Genomic DNA, 22,839 nt, shown 5'->3' with positions numbered 1-22,839 from the left:
CCATTCCCAACACCTTGGGAAAAAATAAATTATTTATTCCTAGCAGCATATTGCTGCATTCACGAAACTTCCTTGGCCTACCAGGGGGACTTCATAAATTTTCAATGATAAAAGTTCCAAACAGTTCCGGGTCATCTATTTTTCATTGTATCATAATGCCTCTACCTATCCTCTCCAACTATGCAGAGGATCTTTATGTTCATGTTCAATGAAGAAGCAATGCAGGTAACCCCCCTCCCACTTTGAATTTACAGAAAACAGCATTTGGATATTAGGGAGAACATAGGTAGGATCTTTGAAAAGAAGAGAGGGATACTTTCCATGGACTTTGAAAGAGGCTTATATGTGTATAAACAGATAGATAGATAGGTAGATAGATAGATAGATAGATGATAGAGAAAGAGATAGAGAGAGAGATAGATTTTGTTATTAAGTCATTTTTCAGTCACATCCCATTTTCTTGGCAAATATACTGGGGTTATTTGCCATTTCCTTCTCCAGTTCATTTTACCGATGAAGAAACTGATGCAAACAAGGTTAAGCAACTTGCTCTGTGTGACATGGCTAGGAAATTTCTGAGGCCAGATTTAAGCTCATTAATAATCTTCCTGACTCCAGACCTGGCACTCTATCCATTGCATCACCTAGCTGCCCTAGATAGATATTCACATGTAAATTTTTTGGATGTAAATGTTTCCCTGTAGATGCCATCTGTGTATGTATATATGGATGCTTATCTTCATATAAATATATACACACATGTGTATATATATATATATTTATTTATTTATTTTTACACACATATAGCATGTACAGAAGTGCATTAAAATCCAAAGGCTATCATAAATAACAATATTTAACCCTAAAATAATTTATATGTATCAGTGAGTTTTATGATACAGAAACACTAGAAATAATGAACACCTAATAATATAGAGCCCTTTCCAAAAACCTATAGGTTCTTGTCTCTCAGTGGACTAGGATTATTGAACTATAATCATCATAATTCCTCAATGCTTATTTTTCTTAGTATAGGAATGTGAAGGAAAGAAAGCTGACTAATAATTGAAAGTAGAGTAGTAAATCAATCTCTAATCCCCAAAGCTATTGAGAATTCCACAGAATCTATAAAATTCTTCTATACTTTTTCAGTATTTCTGAACTGCTTCATTTCAGAGGAGAAACAATTGGTACCTGGGAATAAAAGTCTGGAACTGTCCTATGTCATTATTTGGAGTTTTTTTGGAGCAATTGTATTGTGAGTTCTGAGAGCTTACTATCTTTCCTCTGCCATCTTGGCTCCAGGGAGTGAAAGTCTGATGCCCTTCAGAATGTGTTGCCATTATACTGTTTGCATCCACACATCTGGATGATAGTCCACTAGAAAGAATATAGGACGTGGAATTAGACATGGGCTCTGGAACTTATTAATCATGAACATATATCTGTGTGACTTTAGGTAAGTTAGTTTACCTCTGAGCCTTATCCATAAATTAGATGGCTGAACTATATGATCTCTAAGATCCCTTCCAACTTCAAATATGATACTAAGAGAGTTAAGCATATCTTTCAAATGCTTTACTTAAAAACGTGAACTAAAATATCTTATTTAATCCTTCTTTGAGCTTATATTACAGGATTTATTTGTACTGCATATTCAGGCTGAGAAATAGAAGTGTAATGAGAAAAACTGCTCAAATTTTATTGCACTCCAAAATTTGTAAAGTATTTTCCTTATGATGATCTTTAGGTATAAATGTACAAATATTGTTATTGCCGTTTTCCATATAAGGAATATGAGACTCTAAGAAGTAAAGTGACTTCCCAACATCTAAATGGTTAGTAAGTTAGTTATTTAACTGGACTCAGAAAAACCTTATTTAAGAACCTTCTCTATGTAAGGCACTCTGCTATCTGCTGGGAATATAGCAGCAACAACAAAATAGTCCCTGTCCTTAACGAGTTATTGATTCCCTCTCATTCGTCCACTCCTAATTCACAGGAATTACTTCTTTTATGTAAATTGCACCAAGAAAAATCTAACTTAAGGCCTCTCTATCCAACATTCTGCTATTTAAATAGTCCTTAATTTATTCCAGTTTCTTTCTAATTTCCATCTTCCATCCTTCAAATTATGCAAAGGTCAATATAATTTACTTGAAAGTGGTCAACATGCATACTTTTCTTTTCCCTAGCATTATTAGATAGGGTAAATTTATTACTCATATTCCAGAGAAACTAATGACTAAGTAACCTCTCTGGGCACACTTCATTTCATTCTAAGAAACAGGATTACAGCCACAGTTTCCTTGGAATCCCAGCCACAGTTTCCTCAGAACCCCAGAATTCAGAATAATTGATTTACCATATCTACTATTGTATACATAGCAGAATCATACCAATATATAGTCCTCTTACCAATAAGTTTTTACTCCCTTACATACTTGAAAAAAGCCCTTTGACTTTGTACAGCAAAATTCTAATATATTGAACAATATTGTACCACAAACGAATATAGAATTTGTGAAGTATTCTGAAATATATTTTAATACTTATTTTCCTATAGATACTAAAATGTCATAGCACTTTTATCTACTGTATCCTGCTAAGATGAATTATCAATGCAATGGTCAATCAGGTAAGCCCCTTCAGCTCATTCAGAGAGCAGTGTGTCTGGATATAAAAGGACATCAACGTTGAGGACAAGAGAGGTAGGCAACACAGTATATTTAGACCTTGAAAGAGTCCTATATCTCAATGTAGCTTGTGCTGAGGGTATGATGTCTGATGGATATGCAGAATGAGAAATGGAAACTTGAAAGACAAGTAATGAAAGACAAAAGATATAAACATTCATCAAAAGAAAGAAGGGGTTTGAATCTTCAGCAAAATAAAGATGAAAGTGTTGTGAGCCTTGATAAGAGAAAGTGTGAGAAGAGACAAAGACCTAGCTTCACCCAGACCTAGGGAAAGGCCCACAGGATACACCAAATGTGCATAGTAAGGAACTGTATGTACTAAGGAGAAACTAAAAGGTATCCATCCTCTGGGACTTTTCTAGTCATATGAACTATAATATCTTGAAGAAAGATGGGACCTATAATCATAGAATGTGCCTTTATGTCCTGTTAAAGAGGGCATGGTATCCTGAGAGTTTAGGAGTTCATGTGCAAATCTGCATTCATGTTGGATTAAATAAAATTGGCCCAATCGCAGATGTTTTATTAGCCTAATCATTTACAAGGAAGCTAAAGGTGCTTTTGAGGAGAAGCAAAGTGAGCCAGATACTGAAATTCTCAGTTTATCATGATGTTGGCATTACCTACAGAGATTCCTCTGAGAGGCACAAGTCACAAAGATCTTATGAGAGACATAAACAAGATAGATTTTGCCATGAGCTAAAGAGATCATAATACTTCCCTTATCACTTCTACCTTTGCCCCCAAATTTTTTAAAATAGTGTCAAGGGCTGGGACCAATTGATGCAAAAATGTAATTACCTAGGAAAGTAATATTAGCATATCTATAAAACAGTGGGTAAACCATGTATGGCTTCCAGAATATCATATGAAATCAGAAACACTGGGAAAAAGTGGGAAGGGAAGCAAAGGGTTAGGAAGACAATTGAATACTTCTCTACATGACTTTAATTTCTCCTCTATAAAATAACTTCTTTTCAATAACTTATTTTACAATCAATAAACTGATGGTCAGTGGTCTCTCTTAGTAACCAAAGACAAAACCATGGAGATCTCTGAACAATTAAATAGCCTTAGAAAAAAGAGTGTCTGGGCAGGTAAAAATCAAACCTGATTGATGAACAATTGATGGGGGGGGGGTAGACTTGCAAATGAGGAAGTGGGCAGGACGTCTTCTGCTCCTCCTGCTGAGAATGCGATTTGGTCATGAGACTCAGCCATCTCTGGCAATTTGGACAAAGGAATCCATCTCTACCCAGACCACTCTGGTTGGTTTTCTCCTTCATAAACTGGGTTCCCCTGAACTCTAATAGAGGAGTACAATGACATGGGCTGAATGTTTTAGGGTGGGAATGTACCTAGATTAGATTCTATTTATACTATAAACAAAAGTAAGGCCTCCAGTTAGGTGGGGTTCACCCAAGTTCATGGAGCACACACCCTGAGAATTAGGCCAATCTCATCTATCTTGTCTTTTAGACACTGGCTTAATGACCTACAAGGACTGTTCCCCGAATGACAAAATTAAAAGGGAAAACCTTAATCCTAATTTAATAATTAGTTATTAATATAATAGAAAGATAATCATTTTTTCTCACAGGAATAGGGAATGGTCAGTGGAAAAGGAAGAAATGAGAAATGGAGTGTTATGTATGAGGATCAGAGGGAAGACCAGTTTGACTCCTATGAAGAGTGCAGGAAAAGGAATAATCTATGAGGCTAGAGAGATAGATCAGGGCCAAATTAGCAAAAGTTTTTAAAGCCAAGCAGAAGAGTTTTCATTTTATCCAAGTGCAATGTGGAAACACTGATGTTATTGAGAAGAAAAGTGAAATGATCAGATCTAGCATTTCAGCTGCTATGTGAATTAGAGTGGGGAGGGACTTGAGAGCATAGGTAAGGTGTTAGTTACATGAGGAGAAAGAGTTAAATATGACAGATGTGAAAGAAGAAACCACAAAATTTAGTAAGTGAATATCTATGTAGGATGAGAGTGAGGAGTCAAAGAACTGACAAGATTAGCAATCTGGGAGACTGGAAGAATAGTGGTGCCCTCAAAATAGGAGAGATTGGTGGAGAATAGGGAATGGGAAAAAGATGAGTCCTTTGTTGAACATATTGAGCTTGAGATGTCTCAGGGACCTCCAGTCTGACAAGTCCATTGCACAGATGATAATGGATGTAGAAGCAATAAGCATATATACATATATGTGTGTGTGTATACATACATATACATATATACATATATATTCATATATACATACATATACATATACATATACATATACATACATACATATATATATATATATGAATTAGCTGTATTGAAATGAGAATTAAACCCTTGAGGACTAATATAACCAAGTGAGATTGTATTATATTGGCCTGAAAATGAGCCCTCTGGATATGTATGATAAGCAAGTAAATGAGAATGAGGAGAGGTCATAGAGACAGGAGAACCAAGAGGCAGCAATGTCTTGAAAACCTGGAGAGGAGAGAGTTTATAGGAGAAGGTGGTCACTAGTGTCTAATGCAGTAGGTAATTTTTAAAAAGGACTAAGGAAAGACCATCAGATTTGTCAATTAGTAACTTTGTAGAGAGCAGTTCCAGTCGAAGGATGAGTTTAGAAGACAAATTTTTTACATTAAAGAAGGAATGAGGGGTTAGATAACCAACAAGAAGTCTGACTTGTTGCTCTCTGAAAATCAATTCAAAGCTTCATCCTCCAAACAAAGGAATTATGCAACAGATATAGATTATTATGGCTAAATCCTGAAGATAACATGACAAAAAAGCCTAGGGTAGGTATAGTAAGAATGCATATTGCAGTAAGGTAGAAATCTTATGAATTTATTAATAGCAAGAATTTTAGTCCAGAGCACTCACTCAGGACCTGCTCCTATCTCAGGACAGGCAACAGCAAGAACAAAATAAGTTAAGGCCTCAGTAGCTTCCTGGATCTCCACTGCTGCATAGCCTCTGTCCCCAAACTCCTCTCTCCTCTTACCCCACAAGAAGCAGCAGATGCTGGTTCTGCTTAGAAATATGAAGTAAAGACAGGGAGCTGCAGAGAGAGAGGGAGAGAGAGAGAGACAGGGTAAAGTAAAAGCCTGATTCATCCTGATTTGTATGGCCCTAAGTTAAGGAATTTCAGGGCTGCTGTGATGTTAGAATGTCACCACTCTCAAGGAAGCTGCAGATCTATTCTGCCTAGACATTTAAAGGAAAGGAAGAACACAGAATGCAAGAATCCAGAGAGTAGCTAAAGGGAAAGAGAACTAGAATCTGACTTGAGTCCAGTCCAGCATCTCACAGTTCCCTCAGGGTAGAAGTCATTACCTCCTAAAGAGAGGATGCTGAGACAACCCAGAAGCCTATCCTTGAGAAGTCTGTGGAACTTGTAAAGAGAGCAGATGGAAAGTGAGTCATGGCTTTTTTGGGGGGGTAGGGGGGGGAAGGTATTAATACCAATGGATATCAAAGAAAAAAAACACTAATGAGAGTCCAATTAACAAATAAATCAATAAAGAATATTCTAAAAAGGGGGGAGCAAAACTATAAAAAGAAAACAAAATATGATTAGCAAATTTTATATCATGAAGGAAAATGAATCAGTGTTGTCTGAGAAAAGACAGAAAATGCCATGGGCCCTCCAGAGATTATGGAACAACAGGGAGAAAACAGAATGGCCCAAAAGAAAAATTAAAAAAAAAACACAAAAAACCCCCAAACACCGAAAGAAAAAACTCAGAAGTGAATTAGAACAAATATTAGAGCCCTCAATTCAAAATTAAAAGGAGACATGAGAAGGCTTACCAGTTACCTTTACTGCTACTTCCTGTTAGTACCTTTTTCCCCTTTACTGCTGGGGACCAAGAAGGAAATCCTGTCAAGGAGACATCCAAAGTTAATGTGAAGCACTCAGATGCAAATATCACTTTTAGCCCTGTTAGGTCAGTTGGTGAAATAACATTAACATAAGTAGGAGAAAGTAACAAAAGAAAAATATAGTGCATAGATGCTGAACTGAGTGGTTGAGACTATAAGTGCTTCTAAGAATTTAGAAGTTCAGTGAGAGATCAAATAATCCAAAGAGATGCCACGGTGGTAATGGAACTTGATCTAGTCCTTTAAAACTAAAAAAAAAAGTCCATTACTACTCTCACTTCACTGCTAGCAACCCAAGTTTTATGGTGGAAAATGTTTTAAAAATATAGATATTGACTGTCACTACCCATGTGATGCCAAACAGATCTGGGCTTTTTTTTTTTTTCATCTATTAAATGATGGTAGGACCTTCAATGTTATCTATGATCAAATGATCTATTACTAGCTCTTAGGTCTATAGAGTTAAAAAGGTCATTTAGTCCAACTCTCAAACTTTACAGCTTAACTGGGGCCTGGAGATATTAAGTTACTTGTCTAGCACTACCCCACCCAGGAAATCAAATGGTAAGTCAAGTTTCAAATCCCAGTCCTTTACCTCCAAATCCTGAATCTATTCAAATTGTGCTATATCATTTCCTATATTTATTGAATCAATAAGATGCTTTCTGGGACAGCTACGAAGTGCAGTTGATAAAGCACCAGCCCTGGATTCAGGAGGACCTGAGTTCAAATTCAGCCTCAGACACCTGACACTTACTAGCTATGTGACCCTGGGCAAGTCACTTAACCCTCATTGCCCCACAAGAAAGTAAATAAATAAAATAACATGCTTTCCTATTTTTAATTTTAATGTAGTGGTAATGTGAGTTTTGCATGATTTAATGGAAGTCTTAATGTTTTACCCATGGTATTTTTTTCAAAATGCAACACGTGAATGTCAATGAAGAAAAACTCCATCACCAAATCCAAGGCCATTACACACAGAATGTTTAAACCCATTATTTCAATGAATATGCCCACAAGTCCAGTTTTTAAAAAGTAATCTTTCTGGATGGAGCTACCTAGTCTACATATTTTATTGGCTTCTGCAAGTAGTCATGCTGCCAAGACAGCTGGAGAAAACCAAGAAAGCTTATTGGACCTGGAATTCAAGCTTTGTCTCTACCTAGGGAAAACAGCTGAGCACTTGGAGTCCCTATTTACATAATAACAACAAACTTGCATTTCAAAGGCACACTTAGTTCAGGAATACGGTCTTCATATGCTCATAACAATACAGAACATAAGTACACCCACATGCTTTCCTCAATATTTATGCTGAATTTGAATTCCTCTTACTTGGAAAGGCAGTCACCATCCAGGGTTAGATTTAGTTTTAAATGCTCCAGTGAACTAAGCCATCTTCCCCCTCCTATTATTTCATAAGACCAGCATTCTCATTGTAAGACCTTGGCATCTGTTGAACTATAGTGTTTAATTCAAAAGGTAAACTAGCCAGCATGCCCCCCCCACCCCAATATATAATACAGTAAGGTACCCACCATCATTCAGTCAATCAATTTGCAGTTTGGGTTATCCTTGCTCTTTAACTCTTCTTCACCCAGATAGCAAATCAGTTGCCAGGTATTGCCATATTTCCCTTCTGTTCCCTTGTCTCCATTTACAGAGACACCATGATAGCCTCATTATCTGATGTCCCACAAATAGCCTTGGATTTATATTTTCATTTATTCTGTGTATAATTTATCTCTTCACATGCTGTTTTCCCAACAAAATGTTTCTTGAGAACAAGAGCTGTTTGCTAGCAGGATTAACAATGCAAAAAATTTATTTTTGTTTCAGGCTATATACTACAAGAGAGTGAGAGTGTAGAGGGAGAGAACAAGTATTTATATGGTGTCTACTAAATGTCAGGCATGGTTGAGTTTTTTTCTTTATAAATATTATCTCATTTGATAGTAGTCACTTAATAAAACATATTTGAATGATTGTTACCTAGGCCACAACATAATCTCTAAATGATCTTCTTGGCCTCATGTCTCCCTTCTCCAATGTCTCTTCCCCACAGTTGCTATATTGATAATCCTTAAGCAGAGGTCTAACCATCTCACTCCTCTGCTCAAGAAGCTTCAGGAGTTCCCTATTGCCCCTAGGGTAACATACAAATTCTACTGGGCATTTAAATCCTTCATAATATAGTTCTGGCCTATTATTAATCCCCTGCATACATTCATGTCCTGTGCTAATTGACCTCCAGAACTTGTTCATTTCACTGGAGAAGGAAATGACAAACCACTTCAGCAATTTTGACAAGAAAACCCCATGGACAGTCAGTTCTACGTGGTCATAAAGATTCAGGCACCACAGAATGAACAACAAATTATTCATTTGTTTTCATGTCTTTAAACAGTTGTCCCCTATGCCTAGAATGCTTTCTCTCCTTGTCTCCACCTCTTGCAATCCCAAAGGGCTACTTTCAAGGGTCAGCTCAAGTTGACCAGCAAAATATATTTTCTTATATCCCTATCAATTAGGGACCTCCCCCTCAAATTTCTTGTATTTCGTGTATTTCATAGTTATCTGTGTGTACATCATTTCCACCCAAAGAATCTGAGCTCTGAGAAGGTAGTTACATTTATATCTTAGCATAGTGCTTGGCCCATTGTGGTCCCTTAATAAAAGTCCTTGTTGATAAATGAATGTAAATTTTACCTGAAATTAAAGGGAAAAACCAAACCAATGCTGCCATCCAACATCTTCTAGATTTTTCAGCATAGCCTCTTTTTGTGGCTGATGGCATTCTATCAGCATGTGTATATCTGCATTGCAGCACATCTATGATTTTGGTTTCTTTTTGACACTATTATTTTTTTCCTCTACCTTTTTAAAAAATCTTTAGTTAATTTTACTTTCACTTTCTAACTGAAGTGTCATCTCCTCTGCCTGAGTAGGTTTGTTGGCATCCTGTCAATTTTTGTTATTCCAAATTGCAGTCTCCATTTAAAGGTAAATGACTCCATACACAGGTACAAGGCAAATCAGGGGAAGAGGAGAAAATATTGACATATCAGCAGTCCCTGCTAGGCTAAAACCCTAATGTCACAGTCACCACCTGTAATAAGTCAATTGAAACAAAAATAGGAGAGTCAGGGGAATTTATTTATAAAGACTTTTCCTGAAAAATGCTTTAAATCCTCTCACCCTCTCCTGGTAAGGGAATGATTCAACTGTGTTTTATCATATCTTTATCTCATGCAACCACTTTTGGATCTAACTCCCACATACCTGTGGTGACAGATAAAGATTCTTTAAGTGATCATCAGTCCTTTCCCTGCAAACTACCACAGCTTTTTTTTTAATCATTCAATTATTTAATAATGCCAAAAGCCAATTTCTGAAAATCTAATTGGTTCTTCATGATTTTTTTAAAATAATAAAAACAGGGAATGAATAATATTGCAAATCCTCAAAGTATTTCCATATCTGCTGTAATTATAAAGGAAGTATATAATTTCAAGACAAAATGAACATAAAAAAAATCATTTAATCTAACTCCTTCATATTACATATAAGAGAATGTAATGGGGAAAATGGGGGTACGGGTTAGGTTAGGGGTTGGGGTTCTTAGGAATTCCTCTTTAAAGAATTATACCTCTTGCACACAAAAGTATTTAGAATAGGGTGGTAGTTTATTCAGGGGCACGGGAAGGGAAGGGTGGGGGGAGGAAACCATGAAGAAATCCCTGGACTTCTCATGAGGAGATAGGCACAAAGCATGTGGCTCAGAGGTACCAATCTCCTTGAAAAGGCGAATGGAAGGTACTTTTATAGAGGACTGATGGAGGTGACCATCTGCCTGTGGAAAGTTCCTTTAGTGAGGAAAGGACCATCCCCCATGGTGGTAGCTGGGGGAATTGGGTGAGGAGTGGAGGACCATCCCCCACTGGTAGTGACTAGAGGAATTGGGTGAGGGGTGGCTACGGATTCCCTCGTTCAGGACACAAAGGCCGCAGCCACACCCAAATTTATCTCCCAAGAGTAAGGGAGACCAAATGAAGGGTGGGAATCTGAAAGCTACTCAGTCCCATTTGGTTCTCTCTAGGAGTTATCTGTCCTCTGGTTTGGTTTCTCAAGGAGAAGGTTCCTTGATGTGCCCCAGAGAACTTCTGGGGTGCTCTGCACCCCATGACAAGAATAAAGAGTAACTTGCCTAAGGTCAATTTGCAAAGCCAGAAATAGATTCTGGATCTCAGGATTCTAAATCACTTCTTCATGCAGCTTCCAAGTTTCTTCATGGTAATTTTAACAAGCCTTATAAAGACTTTAAACCACCAAATTAAAGGAATGGATATTCAGGTTCTACCTTGTACATAAACAGAAGTAGATATGGCAGTTCCCTACTTTCTTGCATAATCTATCTATCTTCCAAAAAATGTGTGCTCTCAAATTAATCAGAAAGCAAATTCTTCAATTGGTCAGATAATGTCAACAGAGAGCAACAAAGGCTTCAGAAACATTAGGGGGGAAAAATGAACTAGTTATGAAATTAATGGAACAAAAGTTTTCAGAGGAATAAAGGGCGATTAAGTGAAACTGCCAATGGAAAATTGTTTGGGGAAGTAGAATTAATAAATGAAAAAGCATACATGATAACCAATGCTTTGTTCCAAGCATGCTTATAAGCAAATGGAAAATCAAGAGAGTCCCTGGTCTTAAGGAACTTACCTTCTAATAGGTTGTATAACATACGTGGGAGTTCAACTGCATGTAGGATGGAAGAGCCCAGGGTCTTTAAGATACATTAACAGGCTGCTGATTCGTTTTTCATAATTTTCTTGTGTTGATTTCATTTCTGTCCCCATATAATCATCATATGATTATCTCAATAGATACAGAGAAAGCTTTTGACAAAATAGAGCACCCATTCCTAATAAAAACACCAGAGAGCTTAGGAATAGATAGTGCTTTCCTTAAAATAATAAGCAGAAGCTACCTAAAACCATCAACAAGCATTATATGTAATGGTGATAAGATAGATGCCTTCCCAATAGATCAGGAGTGAAACTGGGATATCCATTATCACCTCTGATTGCTAAAGCTAACATTTCTAGTACAATATTAAATAATAGAGGTGACAATATAAAATACTTGAAAGTCTACCTGCCAAGACATACACAGGAACTCTATGAACACAATTACAAAACACTTTTCACAAAAATCAAATCATATCTAAACAATTGGAAAAATATCAATTGCTCATGGATAGGCCAAGCTAATATAATAAAAATGACAATTCTACCTAGATTAATTTACTATTAGGGCCATACCAATCAGAATACTTAAAAATTATTTTATAGAGCTAGAAAAAACATATAACAAAATTTATCTGGGAAAAAAAAGTCAAGAATATCTAGGGAACTAATGGAAAAAAATACACAGGAAGGTAGGCTAGCTGTACTAAATTTGAAGCTTTACTATAAAGCACCAGTCATCAAAACTATCTGGTACTGGCTAAGAAATAGAGTGGTGTATCAATGGAATAGGTTAGGCACAGGAGACACAGTAGTAAATGACTTTAATAATGTACTGTTTGAGAAACCCAAAGCCTCTAGCTTCTGGATAGGAAATTCAGTATTTGACGAAAACTGCTGGAAAAACTGGAAGAGAGTATGGAAGAAACTAGGCATAGACCAACATCTTGCACCTTATACTAAAAATAAGGTCAAAATGGGTACATGATTTAGACATAAAAGGTGATACATAGGTCAAATTAGGAGAGGAAAGAATAGTTTACCTCTCAGATCTTTGGAAAGGAGAACAGTTTATGACCAAACAAGAGATAGAGAATATTATGAAATGCAAAATGGATGATTTGATTACCTTACATTAAAAAGTTTTTGTACAAACAGAGCAATACATTCCAAAATTAGAAGGGAGACAGAAACCTGGAAACAATTTTATAGCCAGTTTTTCTGATAAGGCCTCATTTCTAAAATATATCAGGAACTAAATCAAATTTATAAGAATCCAAGTCATTCCCCAATTGAGAAATGGTCAAAGGATATGAACAGGCAGTTGCTTTCTGATTGAAGAAGTCAAAGCTATCTATTGCCATATGAAAAAAGGACCTAAATCCTATTGATTAGAGAAATGCAAATTAAAGCAACTCTGAGGTACCACCTGACACCTATCAGATTGGCTAATATGACAAAAAAGGAAAATAATAAATGTTGGAGAAGATGTGGAAAAATTGGAACACTAATGCATTGTTAGTGGAGCTGTGAACTGATCCAACCATTCTGGAGAGCAATTTGGAATTATGCCATACCCTTTGACCCAGCAATACCACTATTCAGTCTTTTTTCCCCAAAGAGATCATAATAAAGGGGAAAGGACCCACATATACAACAATATTTATAGCTGTTCTTTTTGTGGTGGCAAGGAATTGGAATTTGAGGGGTTGCCCATCAACTGGGGAATGGCTGAACAAGTTTTGGTATATGAATGTAATGGAATACTATTGTACTGTAAGAAATGATGTCCAGGCTGAGTTCAGAGAAACCTGGAAGGACTTACATGAATTGATGCTGAGTGAGATGAGCAGAACCAGGACAACATTGTACACAGTATCAACAACATTTTGTGTTGATCAACTGTGATAGACTTGATTCTTCTCAGCAATACAATGGTCCAAGATAGTTCCAAAAGACTCATGATGGAAAATGCTCTCCAAATCCAGAAAAAAAAGAACTGTGGAATCTAGATACAGATTGAACCATACTATTTCTATTGTTTTTGTTGTTGCTTTCTTTTTTGAGGTTTTTCCTTTGGCTCTGATTCTTCTAATCACATTATGACTAATGCAGAAATATGTTTAATGTTGATTGTACATATATAACCTATGTCAGATTGCCTTTCTGTCTTGGGGGGGAGGGATGGGAGGGAGGGAGAAAAATTTGAAACTAGAAATCTTATAAAAACAATGTTGAAATTTATCTCTACATGTAACTGGAAAATATAAAAAATCTTTTATGGAACAAAAAAGATACATTAACAGGTAAGATCACAATTCCTGGGAATCTGAAGGGTAGCAGTGTGGATGGTAAGACCTGATCGTCTTCCATCTTATAATATAAGGATTATATTTGGTGACTGCCAGATCATCTAAGCAATATAACCATGTCCTAAGAGAAAGAGATTAAGGTGAGGGAATGAGGGGGATTGGAGAATCCCAGACAACCACTGTTGGACAGGAGAGATCTAATGGTTTCAATGGACTGGGAACTCTAAAGAGATAGTAGTAGATCCAAAGTCCTGCCAGTAGTAGGGATAGAAAAGGGGGTATTTGAAGGTTGAAAGGTAAGGACTTTCTGAAATTTCAGGTAGTACTGGATTCTTCTAATGAGATCTGGTTGAAGATGACAGAGAAATGGAAAAACACACCACAGGTTCCTGAGGTGTCTATTCCTGCTGAGTCATCTGGATGAAAGGAAGGTCATGTGGGGGAACATTTTCTGAAATTATCCAAACTAGTTTCCTGGAACAGGAAAAAAAAAAGTCAAGGACTCTGCTTTCTTCCATTCTCTTAATTCACTTATTTATTTTTAAAATATTTATTACTTTATTTTTATTGAGTGCTTTGTTTTTACATTACCTTAATTTTTAGATATGGCCCTCCCTACTTCCCTATTTGGTGAACCACCCCTTGCAATGAAAAAAAAAAGAAAAGCGAGAAAATAGAAAGGGAAGAAAGATGTCATCATGGCCAACAATCCCCTCATATTTTCCCCATGGCATTAAGCACATAAGGAATTCATGCTAACATGGCTTTAAAGATGCTACAAGGTAAAATTTCAAGACAAATAAAAAGAATGATAGGATATAGCATAAATGGTACTTCTTACAGAAATAACAATGAAGAAGACTTTAGCTTATCTATGACTGGCATGTGTGAGAATTAGAATGACACCCCCTTCTGGGAGGGACATTGCGAGCTCTGGCCTGAAAAGAAAACATGTGACTTCAGCATCCAGAAGTTGTGTCTGCTGTCTGTGGGTCCTGTCAATCAGTGCTAATTGATAAGTGTATAATATAATAATATGTGATTTGGGGATTTCAGATATGGAATTTTTTTAATGTTCTAGACTTGAAAAAATTAATTTAAGAAAAAAATCAGTTCGAATGCTACATAAGGGTTTCTTTTTTATGCTATTGCAACTACATTTTGAACTCAATAGTATGGACTTATTTTTGTACAGATTCTTATTCTTTTAAGATTGTGTTTTAATTTCTATCAAAATACATTCTGATTTTTCACAAAATAATTGCATACTTAGTAAAAAACATTATTACTTGGAATTATTGCATAATTGTATGTTATATTCTGAGTCTAGGCACATTCACGTTTTTTGCAATCATTATTATCCCCAATTTTTAAATACATATGAGACTTGGATTATGCGAACTTATCATTTAAGACATTAATTTCCTTCATTCTGAGTTATCAGATGCCGGTTGGCCAGGATGCCATCCAATCACAAGGGGAATACATAGAAGAGTAGACATTGAACTGTCACATTAGGGGAGAAATGCATGAAGTCCAGATACTGCACTGCTTTGGGAAAGGCTGAGAAAAAGGCTATTGGCAAATGTCAATGTTGGATTTTCTTGGTTTAATTTTCCTCCACATGGCACTGCATGGCCGGGTTATGCCATCTCATTTGACACCTGATTTCAATTCCCCCTCCTATGTGCCTGATGTCATGGACATCTCCATTCTATGCATCTGATTAAGCCTGAATCAATTATTTCTCTGTTCTTTTATGATAAGCCCCATAATTATCTGAGGTGTCATGATAAATACGGTGTTGGATTTGGCCTTGACATCTGCTACTAATTATATTAGAATCTTTAATTTCTCATATGGAATGAGGATAATTAGGGAGATGTTGTAAAAGGTGATGAAACATAGGGGCAGCTAGGTGGCATAGTGGATAAAGCACTGGCCTTGGATTCAGGAGTACCCGAGTTCAAATCAAGCCTCAGACACAGCTGTGTGACCCTGGGAAAGTCTCTTAACCCTATAAAAATTAAAAAAAAAAGGTGATGAAACAAAGATAAAAAAATATTTTCTAAATTAATATCACAATTGTCTTCTCAATTTATCCTCCATGGGGGTGGGGGTGTAGAATATTAAGTTTTAGAGAATATTTCAATTTTTTATTATGTTTCATGTGTAACAACTAAGATTCTGAATTTCCTTACACGTTTTTTTGACAACTCTCATTGTTTGATTTGATTATTGGCAAAGCTATTTAAAGTTGTGTTAAGCTCAGTTTTGTAGGAAAATTTCCCAGCTGAATACCAGCATCTGAAATACCTGAGAGGCTTCCATTCCACAACTACACCCAGAGGACATGCCAAGAATCATCTGTTTTCCTTTTTCACATTGTATACACTGTTTATAATGTCCATTTACTAAAGGGGAGTGCCCCCTTTAGTTTTTCTGTTTGTAATGTCTACCTGCTAATAGGGGAGTGCCCCTATTAGCCTTTGTCAATGTGTTGCTCAATTTCTTGTTCTCTTTTCATTCCCTTTACTTTGTTAGTCATAGGCATCTATAACATCGCATGAAGCATAGGGGGGACTGTGAGAATTGGAATGACAACCCCTGCTGGGAGGGACATTGTAAGCTCTGGCCTGAAAACATTTGACTTCAGCATCCAGAAGTTGTGTCTGCCTTCTGTGGGTCCTGTCAGTCAGTGCTACCAAGCAATTAGCTTGGAGCTGTGTGTGTGGATGGCCCTGTTTCCAGTTTCCCAGGAGGCTTCTGGGAGAAGTGGTGGGGAGAGAGGCCCTTGTGGTTCTGGACTTGGGCTTGGTGGGAGGAGAGATGCTGGGCTCTATTAGATAGTAAGATGAAGTTTGCTTTTTTCCTCTATCTCTCTCTTCACTGACTTCTAATGCACTTTAATAAATACTTAAAAGGCTAAACTCTTTTTTTGCGGGGCAATGGAGGTTAAATGACTTGCCCAGGGTCACACAGCTAGTAAGTGTCAAGTGTCTGAGGCCGGATTTGAACTCAGGTACTCCTGAATCCAGGGCCGGTGCTTTATCCACTGTGCCACCTAGCTGCCCCTCTAAAGCTTCTAATTTAAGGCAACCTCTCATTAGATTTTAGACAACACAGCTAGAATTTTAGGTCCTTACAGATGTCTGCATGCATGTATCTCCCGCATCTCTCCATAGAATATAAGCTCCTTAAGGTCAGGGACTATTTTATTTTTGCCTTTATATCCCTAGCAGGTAGAATGGTGCCTCAAATGTACTAAACTTTTGATAAATAATTGCTGAATTTAGTTGAACTGATTTCTAATGAGAATGGTCTATGTATACTCTGTGTGCCTTTGATGAAAAAATAAGAATGAAACCCTTTTAAAGATAGTTTTCTCCAGAAATCCATGTTATAATAGTCATAACACCTAAACAAAAATTACGGAAAACATAAAATTTTACTCTATTGTTTATTGAGTTTTAGAAGCATTTTCTCAGTATGATAAAAAGCACTACTGAAGACCTCTCAAACAAAGTATCTCACAAACAGTAAAATTATGTAAGAATCTATGAGAATATACTATGTAGAAAGCTTCATTCAATGATCCACTGAGTTTTGAGAAGGAGCTAAACATACATATGTGTGTGGTCACATGAGTCACACTGATAATGACCTGATCCTAGCATTGAATAGGAGGAGGAGAACTAGTTTTGTGAAATTTTGCAATGCATTCAATAGTACTAAGCTGTTTGCTGGCACAAAAGTTCATCTCATTAATATGAATGGTCTTCTGTTGATGCTATTCATCTCAGACACATTAAGACTGCAGGAAACCCAAAGGGCCCTGGGAAAATGAATGTTGGGTATAAGTAGGATGCAGCATATTGCCAATGATGCCCTTCTACACAATACAGGACAAAACACATTGCCAAGAACACACAATGAAAAAAGAATTGGGCCAGTCACATAGGATAATAAAGGACAATAGATGTATAGCTCAAGTGATTAAAGAAAATGAGAAGGTCTCCAATTCATTGGTTGGATCCTCTATGAAGAACTGATGGAAGATCATAAACAAGAATCACAAATGACAAGAGCTGTGAAGGGTTTACAATCTATACCAGCAAATATCCATGCTGATGAATCGTCAATGCATAAAATATTTATTTCAACAGTCTCAAAAATAAACTAAGTATAACAATATACATGGTCTTATCTTAAAAGTGTTAAGTGAGTACTCAGTTCAATTATCCACAAACCTAACTTTCTAACAGGAAGAAGTCAATCAAAACCTTCAGACTAAAAGATATCATTGCCTCTATTAAAATGGAAGCTCCTAATAGCAAAAATTATCTTGGTTTTCTACTTGAATCCCCAGTGCTTAAAAGATAGCTTTGCATATTAAACAAATGCTCTTTTTTCCCACTCTCATTTGCTCTCTCCTTCTTAGCAAAGAAGAACTGTGTTCAAGTTTTGATCTGACCCACACTTGCTCTTTGATCCTAGGCATGTCATTTAAATTCTCACTGCTCTAGGTCACTCTTTAAGACTAAAATTTTCATAAAACATGATGACCTGAATTAGTAGAAAGAATTTCTTTATCTGGGAGTTCCCTATACCAACAAAATCTCAGGTTCAATCTTTGCTCATATGCCCAATAGAAATACTAACATAGAAATATGTACCTACATTTTAAAAGTTAAATTGTTTACATTCTACTAATGTGAATTTACATTGGTTCTTCTATATAAATTAAAGAAAGTATGCTTATTATAATTTTCCAACATCTCAATATGATGACCTTTTTATGGTATAAAATGTATTAATAGCCCCAAACAATTATACCTATCTTTTACATACTTAAGTTTCACCATAACCCTAACCTTTAGGCAACAATGAAGTTCTTCAATTGTGAATAGATAGTCTGACTGTCCAATGAAGAATAGCCATGCAGCACTAAGCACATTCATCTCTCTTCCAAGAATTGATCCATTTCCTTTGATTATTATCTATTTGCTGCCTCTTACACTACAAACCAAACAAACACACAATTAAAAGAGTGGTATTAGCATTAAGGTGAACTGGATAATGCTTGAGTTGTGAGCCAAGTGAGTTTCCAGAGAGATTAAGTAAGAGGACTCAGGATATTATGACCCTATTGTCTACCAACAGAGTATACAACTATTATATATAATTTGTTTAAAATCCTATCCTAACCATCTTGGTTACCCCACTTATATCTTCCCCTTTCTGTATGGCTCCCAAAAGCTAATATCAAAATTAAAACCAGTATAAATTTAAATATTTTCATCATCATCATAACTAGTTTTAAGAATTAAAAGTTTTGACATCAAAATTATCTTTAATAAGCAAAGTTCATTTTAAATGTTGTAGAAATAATATCATTTAACATGAATCATTTGTTTATATGTGTATATACATGCATATATATGTTACTACACATCAAAATTAATGTAAGTACACTAACACATCAAACTGCTAAGAATACATCTTATTTATCATGAAAAAATTAACAACTTAAGCACAAGGACAATATCTTATATTCCTTTTGAGTCATACCCCAATCACAGCTAGCTCAGTGTTGGCCACTAAGTAGCAGGAATGTAATAAATACTAGTCTATTAATTCATCTTGCTACTAAAAGACATAAGAAAGAGAAAAAATTAGAGGTTTTCCCAGTTTCTTATTGGGAAGCTAGTGAGATTAAAGTCCACAGCTAAGCCCTCAGCCAAATAATGCTCTGCTTTTGCAAGGGATTAAGCTCTGAAATAAATCAGTAGAAAAGGTTATGTTTGGTGGTATCATTGAATTTAGCCTATTGCAAAAGCAAAAATAATAATTTAAGGTGGGATTAAATGTAAGGTGACCATTTTACAAATAAATTCCATCATGGAAAGATACCTCCTATTCTTCCCAGGGCAATCAGTTACCAGTGCAGTTGTTGCCACCATGGGTTGTACTCACCGGAGCTGAATGAAAGACGGTAGGAAGACAGGACTGTCTTCATTACTTTTATTACATAAAAGTTTAATCTGAATATGTGAAGTCCCTTGTGAATATAGCTTAATTGTTTTCATGATCACAAGCTCCAGCTTTCCAAGTTTTAACAGTTATATTGCATTGTTTTGCTAGTTTCAAACTCGAAAAGAAACTTAAAGAATATTACTTACTGTAAGGGAGGAGAAAGAAATATTTTTTCAAAAGCTAATTACAGGCTTTAGTGTTTTGCTTTTCATCAGAGTATTCTCAGCTGAGCAGTAAAAACCCAGCACATTTTCATCCAGTTACAGTAAGAAAAAAAAAAGAAGAAGAAGACTAATGATGATTCATCTGAATTCTTGTCCATTGAAGAGTCCTGTGCTAACAATATTAGAAGTTTCTGTGTTTGAGAATATACAGTATACATTAAAGAATCTGCTGCAAAAGATATATCTTCTTTAAATGCATTAGCATTCATGACTAAAAATTAAGTCATAAAGATACCTTTCAGAATCAGATCCAAAATACAATCATAATTCTCACTGCTGAACCAAATTAAAAGGCAATTCCAATATCATTAGGCCCTGCAAATATTACCAGCCACATTAAATATGCTACAGTCCTTTTCACTGAAGATTTGTTAAATGAATTAACACATAAAAAAAATAAATCTAGACTATCCCAAAGTTCTCAGTATCATTAAGAACATTGTACTATTATTATTTAAGAAAAAGTTAACTATAGCAACATCAATTTGTAAAGCACAAAATATCAATTTTATTATATATTTATTATTTATTATTATATAGTTTTATTCTGTGTATATTGATGCTGATGTTGAGTCATTTTTCTGTCATGTGTAAATGTGACATCTGTCATTCTTTGTGACCGCTCTGGGGGTTTTCTTGACAAAGATACTTGAGTCATTTACCATTTTCTTCTCCAGCTCATTTTAAAAATAAGGAAACTGGGGCAGCTAGGTAGCACAGTGGATAGAGCACCGGCCCTGGAATCAGTAGTACCTGAGTTCAAATCCAGCCTCAGACACCTAACACTTACTAGCTGTGTGACCCTGGGCAAGTCACTTAACCCCAATTGCCTCACTAAAAAAAAAAAATAATAAGGAAACTGGGGCAAAAAGGGCTAAGTGATTTGCTCAGGGTCACACAGATTAGTAAATGTCTGAGGCTATATTTGAATTAAGAAGAAAAGTCTTCCTGACTCCAGGCCCAGGACTCTATCTACTGAATCACCTAACTGCCCTCTGTGTACATAGTCATATGTAAATATACAATAAATATGCATTTTACAAAATAAGCTATAAATATGTACTTAGTGTTTCTATGACACAATACAGGGTATCCTCAAAGTCTTAGAGACAGCTGGTAGCATGGCAAATAGAGCACTAAGCCTGTTGTTAGGAAGACCTGAATTCAAATCTGCTGCTAACAACAGTGCCTGGCACTATCTAAATGATCATTCCCTTCACTCGGGGAAGTTTTTGGTTGCTTAAAACAGCACTGACTTTAAGGACATCCTATATTTTGCCCTATACATTTAACCATTTGTTCAGTAGACTATAAGTTCATTGAGAACAGAGACTATCTCACTTGTATATGCTTATACCTCCCCACCTAGCACTATGTCTGCCCCAAAGACAGGGCTCATAAAATGCATATTGACTGATTTATTCATTAATGTGTTCAACATAAAGCTAAAAATAAACATCAATTGAGGAACTCAGTGGTGTCCACCAACATCATGGAAGAGGTCCTGCCTGCCAAGGGCTCAAAGTAAAGAGAAATTCCTTTTCAATGGTAAGCTTTTCCAAATACTATTATTTAGAGTTGACATGTTACTAGGTCCACTGAGCTCCTAAAAAAAGAAAAGCAGGTATATGCTGAAGCCAGTTTGAACCAGGGAAAGCCAATTGTTAAATTTTCAGTGGGAGCGTTTTTGCCTCAAAAAAAATAATAAATGTTATAAATCAAGATTTGATTTATTATTATGTTGCTTGCCTAGAAATAGGATAATGATTCAGAAAATGTTAATAATGCAAAGTAAACTTAAAATTGTATCGTACATATTGTGCATGTGTACATTTACCAATATATCTATGACTATAAGCCACCAAAATTTCAAACCTGTAAGTCTGCCATTACAGCTTTATGAAATCAACTATGAAGCCATTTTAGAGTACTTAATGGGAAAATATCCAAACAAAATGTTCCCTGATAGGCTCAGTTGACTGAGTGAAGTGAGCTTTCTGTTTCAATGCAACCCTTTGATATTTTGGATTTGTTTGTTGGCTCAAAGAACATTTTTGAAGCCTCTGGCTGACTTTGATACTTGGCACCCCGCTGAAGGGTATTGCCTTAAGTTTGGTTCAGCTGGACCTTTTAAAACAAAAGTTTTCAAATGAATCTCAGTCAGTAAATGTTAATCAGTCTCCATAAAAATTTATAAGTGAATAAAGGTTATAAGAGTGGAATTAAATGAGTTCACTAAGTAAGTTTATAGACTTACTGCTAGTCAGCTAATAGTAGAAAGGAAAATATTTTCTCAGATCACTGGCATTACAGAAAAGGTCACAATCAAAAGATTTCATAGAAGCAAAAACTGTGTAACTTCACTGGATTTCAGGAAATGCATACACATACATGCATAGCTGAAAGGGACATTGAGGGGAGTCTAGTTCAACATAAACATTTTATAAATGAGGAAACAGGATCAGAGAAACTAAATAATTTGCCCAAGTTCATATAAGTAGAAAATATCAGTGGTGGGATGTTTTCTGACTCTAGAATCAGTTCTGTTTACAACTCTGTCCATGTCATTGGGAGCAGTTCAGCCCCCACCTGAAGTATAAATCATCTCTATAACATTTGGAAATGATTGTCTAGAATGTAAAGACTTCCATTAGAATGTGAGCTCCTTGAAGGCAGAGATTGGTTTGATTTTATCTTTGTATCCCCAGCACCCATCACGGTATATGGAACATTGGTGTTTAACAATTGTTTACTAAATTGAATTGAATAAGTTCATTTATTAGGCTTTTTATTAAACCATTTATTAGTTCATTTATTAGACTAAAATCAGACCATTCTATTTTTGCACATTTCTAAAAAGTAGGAGGGGCAATTTGGTGACCCAGTGGATTGTGTGCCAGTCCTGGAGTCAGGACGACCTAAGTTCAA

The 22,839-nt window shown here is 36.0% G+C and overlaps 1 long non-coding RNA gene across 1 annotated transcript in view; it reads right to left on the bottom strand.

Annotated features, from left to right (window-relative positions):
• The window catches only part of LOC122745534, a 372,633-nt gene that overhangs the window by 58,075 nt on the left and 291,719 nt on the right, over positions 1-22,839 (bottom strand). The window contains exon 7 of the long non-coding RNA XR_006355472.1: positions 6,517-6,586. This is a non-coding gene — a long non-coding RNA (uncharacterized LOC122745534). The remainder of the gene's footprint in view (positions 1-6,516; positions 6,587-22,839) is intronic.

The sequence above is a fragment of the Dromiciops gliroides genome, chromosome 3 (genome assembly GCF_019393635.1).
Source record: "Dromiciops gliroides isolate mDroGli1 chromosome 3, mDroGli1.pri, whole genome shotgun sequence".
Classification (NCBI taxonomy): domain Eukaryota; kingdom Metazoa; phylum Chordata; class Mammalia; order Microbiotheria; family Microbiotheriidae; genus Dromiciops; species Dromiciops gliroides.
This window is presented reverse-complemented; position numbering and strand designations above follow the sequence as displayed.